Genomic DNA, 5,882 nt, shown 5'->3' with positions numbered 1-5,882 from the left:
CGTCTTCTATTCCTACTCAAAATGTCAATGTTATGTTAATTAAGGCATTTTTGCCCTGCCTACTTTGGCCCCAGGCAAAGACATAAGTGCAGATATGCATGAAACTGAAGAAAAAATGAAAGTAACTGTATGCATTTAATTATCATAAAATCTCCATCTGCATTTGCAGATGATTTGGGCTGATTCTTGTGTTATCTTAACTACTTCATCTCTTCTCTAATGTAATCTATATCGAACTGTCAAGATCTAGCTCTCTCCTTTGAATGGTAGTAAAACCTGAGACTTAGAATTTTTTGTGGATTAAAGGAAATAAAGAAAACATTTGTAAAATGGGATTGATATGTTGACTAGACTTGAATTGTGCTTTTGTATCAAAATAGAACTTCCACATAAAATAACTTAGCTGTCTTTTATACTTCTGTGCTTTGGTGTGCTTTTAACACTAAGTTCTTCCATTTTTAACATTTTTTCTTAATTTTTGATGTACATGATACATCTACTGCTCTTCTCTGTGTAAGACTAAGTCCTGTGTTTAACAGGGCTTAGTCTTACACAATAAATATTACACAAAAAGATCAAAATACAGTAATTCAGAAGAACTTCTAGTTTTGGTATATTGTGTCTTAGTCCCAGCATGATGGTTGTTTTACTCCTGCCCATTGCCCTTCTGAGGACCTTGTACTGACACTCATTGGTGTTGTGCAGTTGATCTTAGTTTTTCATATTGAAAGTGACAAAACACTGGCACAGACTACACAGAGAGGTTGTGGAGTCTCTCCCCTCAGAGATATTCAAAAGCCCTCTGGAGTGTGGTCCTGGGAAAATCACTCCACATTATCCTGCTTGAGCAGAAGGGCATAACCAGGTGACCACCAGAGATTTCTTCCAACCATAAGCATTCTGTGATTCAGTGACTTAAAAATTGCTTAGTCACCTACTGAATTAGGCCTGTGCCATTTACAGGCTCACATAGAAACTTTTCTTCCAGTGTTCAATGGATTTCATAGGATCCTTAGAGTCAGAAGGGACTTCTGAAGGCCATCTAGTCCAGCTCCCCTGCAACTAATTTTTAAGGAGCTCCTGTCTAATGGATTTTCTAAGGAACTTGGCTTTCTCTCCTGCTACCACCGCTCTTCCTAACCTGAAATATCCTTTAACATGTATACACTAAAATTTATGAGGCATCATAGAATGGCCTGAATTGAAAAGGACCTCAAAGATCATCTAGTTTCAACCCCCCTGCCATGGGCAGGGTTGCCAGCCACTAGACCAGGCAGCCCAGACCCATGTCCAGCCTGGCCTTGAATGCCTCCAGGGACAGGGCATCCATAATCTCTCTGTGCAACCAGTTCCAATGCGTCACCACCTTCTGAGTGGAAGAACTTCTTCCTAATATCTAACCTAAATCTCCCCTGTCTTAGTTTAAAACCATTCCCCCTTGTCCTATTGCTGTCCGCTCATAAACAATCATTCCCTCTCCTGTTTATGCACTCCCTTCAAGTATTGGAAGGCCACAATGAGGTCTCCCTGGAGCCTTCTCTTCTCCAAGCTAAACAAGCCCAGTTCCCTCAACCTTTCTTCATAGGAGAGGTGCTCCAGCCCTCTGATCTTCTCGGTGGCCCTCCTTTGCACTTGTTCGAAGAGCTCTGTGTCTGTTTTGTACTGTGGGCCCCAGGCCTGGACGCAGTACTCCAGATGGGGCCTCACAAGAGCTGAGTAGAAGGGAACAATCAGCTCCCTCACCCTGCTGGCCTCTCTTTTAATGTAGCCCAGAACATAGTTGGCCTTCCAGGCTGCCAGTGCACCCTGCTGGCTCATGTCCAGCTTCTTGTTCACCAGGACCCCCAAGTCCCTTTCCGCAGGGCTGCTCTCAAGGAATTCTTCCATGAGTTTGTATAAATACCTGGGGTTGCCCTGGCCCAAGTGCAGCACCTTGCATTTGGCCTTGTTGAACCTCCTTAGGTTCACATGGGACCACTTGTCCAGCCTGTCCAGGTCCCTCTGGATGGCTTCCATTCCCTCCAATGTATTGACTGCACCACTCAGTTTGGTGCTGTCTGCAAACTTGCTGAGGGTGCACTCAATGCCACTGTCTATGTCATTGATAAAGATGTTGAAGAGCACCAGTCCCAAGAATGACCCTTGGGGGACACCACTCGTGACTGGCCTCCACCCTGACATAGAACCATTAACAACAACCCTTTGGTTGCTACCAGCCAACCAAGTTCTTAATCCATCAAACAGTCCATCCTTCAAATCCATACCTCTCCAATTTGGAGAGAAGGATGTGGTGAGGGACCATGCCAAAGGCTTTGCACAAATCCAGGTAGATGACATCTGTCGCCTTTCTCCCATCCACCAATGCCGTCACTCCATCGCAGAAGGCCACCAGAGTGGTCAGGCAGGATCTACCCTTGGTGAAGCCATGCTGGCTGTCTTGGATCACCTCTTTGTCTCGTATGTGCCTGCTCCATGATCTTCCCAGGCACAGAGGTTACACTCACCGGCCTGTAGCTCCCTGGGTCATCCTTTCTCCCTTTCTTAAAAATTGGAGTAATATTTTCCTTTTTCACTTCACTGGGGATTTCATCCGACAGCTATGATTTTTCAAATATGATGGAGAGTGGCTCAGCAACCGCATCGGCCATCTCTCTCAGAACCCCTGGATGCATACTCTCTGGCCCCATGGACTTACATACATTCAGTTTCATGAGGAGGTCTTGGACTTGTTCCATGGTTACAGTGGGACAGAATCTGCTCCTCTCACCCACACCTCAAGGTTCAGGGTCCTGGCAGACATGGGGAGCCTGACCACCAGTGAAGACCGAGGCAAAGCACTTATTGAGTACCTCAGCTTTTTCAATGTCTGAGGAAGCCACTTCTCCATCCTCATTTATCCGAGGGGGAACGCTCTCCTTGGTCTGTCACCTGCTGCCTATGTTCCTGTAGAATCCCTTCTTGTTTTTTTTTCAGATCCCTTGCCAAATTCAGCTCTGCCTGTGCCTTGGCTTTCCTGATCCTATGTCTACAAGATAAGATGACTTATGAAAGTGATATTATGTCATATATTCTATTCTATTATTATTGTATTATATTTATTATTGTCAATGTTTTTCGGACTGGTTTGGCCTGGTTCCATAACTAATGGGGCAGGGGGACCTGTGGACCCACAACCCAGGAAAGAGGAAATGGGAAAAGGGGAAAGAATATAGAGATGGGCCTAAAAACAAAACAGTGGCAACGATCTGAGGAGGAAAACTAATATACTAAAGAAGATATAGGAATGCAAGGTAACACAATGTAATACAATATAATTAGAGTTGAGGCTAATAAATAAGTAAATAAATAAAATGAGAGAGAGAGAGAGTGTCCAAAAACCAAAGGCCTTACTCTAATGCTGAAGGCAAGACAGCTAGGGAGCGCACACGCAGTCAAGACAAGCAGAAAAAAAAAGGGGGATGTCTCATGATCTGTGAACAATTTTATGTTTCCCACATACAGAAACATTTCCCAAACAGAAATGAAAAGTCCTCTGGGATATGTAGTTCTCCTACTCTTCTGAGAACCGGGTACCCGGAACTGTCCATGATCCACAGAACTGGAGCATTAACTCTTGAACTCCCAGCACATTACATGATGCTATGATGCGGAATACCAATAACAAAAATCAGAAAACCATGACTATTATATATGTAATATATAATTATTATATATTAATTAAATATTATACATTATAAATAATTATTTTATATTATGTATAAAGTCATATATTATAAATAAGTCATAAATAAGTATGCAGACACAGGATTTATTATCTCAATTCTCAAGTCATTTTTTACTGCATCTGTTTCTCCTGACTTTCTACCTCTTCAGGATAAGAAAAAAAATCTAAAGGAAAAATCAAAATCTTTGTTCAACAAGGTTTAGGTTCTTTATCAATGCTGGTATTGATGAAGGTTTTGGAAATAACAAACTTGTGATACAGTACAGTATATCTGCAAATTCTGGTCTCCTTTTCCTTGTATGTGGGCATCTATGTAACTGTTAACATGACTGCCTCATCTATGCTGCCAAACATAGGCACTGGCATGTTTTCTTTTGTTGCAAAAGAATGAACGCAGCTTATTTTGCTCTCAGCATTATTTATTTTGCTATCTACTTTATCTTCTCTTATTAAAAAAAAAAAAGTGATTGTCAAAGTCCTAATTCTGGAGTTTCAGTAAGTGGTTAAAAATGCATTGCTTCCTAACTAATTTAAGGATTGTTTGGTTTCTTACTGTTTTCATATTGGTTTCCCTGCAGCTCACATATGTATTGTGCAATTCCTAGAAGAGTAAGTTTCCTCTGCAAAAGAATTGCCATGTATGTGGCAGTTCATGCAGAAAAAAAATGGAAGCTTCAAATTGAAAGCCATCTTCTGCTGTAACCTCTAGTGAGTTACAAGAATTAATGGAAAAGCAATTACTTCTCCAAAAGTAGCACACGTCTGTCTACTACACTTTTATGGAAACCAAAATACATTAGAAAGGAGCATTTCTGTAGTATTTAACTGGGAATATTGCCAAAGATTTCTTTATTGTTGTATTTTAGTTGAAGAGAAGTGGTTACTGCAGTATGCTTGTACATCATAACTTAATTATTTTTGTGAAAAAGAAATGCAAGATCTAATTATAAGTGTGTCTGTTGGGGACCAAAAGGCCCCTGGCTGAAGAATGATCCTGGGATGGAACAAAGTATTCTGACAGTTTTAAAGGAAGTGTTTTGTAGAGACAGCTGACCTTGGTAGTTTATTTTGTTTTTGCAAAGACTTGTTTTGCAAGCAGGTGTTCCACTTGGGCTCTGTATCACTCATTGGCCGCACGGGTACAGCGAGCAAGTGCAGAAATCCCTGCAGACACTGGAGATAATAAAAGCAGTAGAGAGGCTGCAGTGGGAGAGGAAAAGTGCACGTTGAAGCAGGGGATGCCCTGCTGGCACTACCTATCACATCCACTGCCGGCATGTTCTTTCTCTCTCCTTTTTGGTGGTTTGCCATCTCTCAAGGGTTGGTAAGTAATAGTGAGTTTGCTTAGGGAGTTTCTGCTTGCTGCTTACTGGGATTATCTAAAATGGATGCATGTGTGTGCATGACCGTGCGTATGTTGAATAAAACTCATAACACACTGTGCTGCTCTGAGTGCATAGTTTGCTTGCCTCTGTTCCTGAGACATCCTGTCTCTCACATCCAAACATACCCTGAAACAGTGTGTCAAATACAACTAAGAGTAGCACACCAGCCACTTTACAGGAGATACACTTTTCAAGCACACTTTTTAAAAAATATTACTTTCTCTACTGTAATATCTTACCGTAGCCATCTGAAAAGTCAACTAGAAAACTATGATGTAGGCATTGGGTTTAGCCTCCTTGTCTGGGATTAGCCTTCTTTTCAAAGTTAATCCTTTATAAATGTTTGTTTTTCTTACTAATGTAATGCACATTTCATTTTAGGATTTTTTTCTCTTAAGATTTTTTTAAGGATCCTACCAATTTTCTTGATATTTTGTAATAAGAAACTATAAACTATGAACTACCAAGGTCAGCTGTCTCTACAAAACACTTCCTTTAAAACTGTCAGAATACTTTGTTCCATCCCAGGATCATTCTTCAGCCAGGGGCCTTTTGGTTCTCGACACAGATGAGAAGGACAGAATTAAAAACAAAATATTCTACAGAGAGACTTTCAGAAGTCCAAGTACAGGCTAGAAATATAATGAAAGTTCTTAGATGGATTCTACAGCCTGTAACTCATATTGAAAGTACTGTAAACTGCTGGGGATTTTTGCCTAATTGACAGCTATGAAAATTCAGCCAAGTAATTAGATGTCTAAATGGCTGCAGTA

General features: G+C 41.1%; 1 long non-coding RNA gene across 1 annotated transcript; it reads right to left on the bottom strand.

The window, feature by feature from the left end:
* Positions 1-3,466: 3,466 nt before the first annotated feature.
* Positions 3,467-5,442, bottom strand: LOC110390839. The gene is made up of 2 exons (XR_002433903.1): positions 5,349-5,442; positions 3,467-3,639 (listed from the first exon to the last, which is right to left on the bottom strand). It is a non-coding gene; the product is annotated as an uncharacterized LOC110390839 (long non-coding RNA).
* Between the last annotated feature and the right edge of the window lie 440 nt (positions 5,443-5,882).

Source organism: Numida meleagris, unplaced genomic scaffold (genome assembly GCF_002078875.1).
Source record: "Numida meleagris isolate 19003 breed g44 Domestic line unplaced genomic scaffold, NumMel1.0 unplaced_Scaffold218, whole genome shotgun sequence".
NCBI lineage: Eukaryota > Metazoa > Chordata > Aves > Galliformes > Numididae > Numida > Numida meleagris.
Note: the sequence above shows the minus strand (reverse complement) of the source record. Positions and strands in the feature narration are given on the sequence as shown.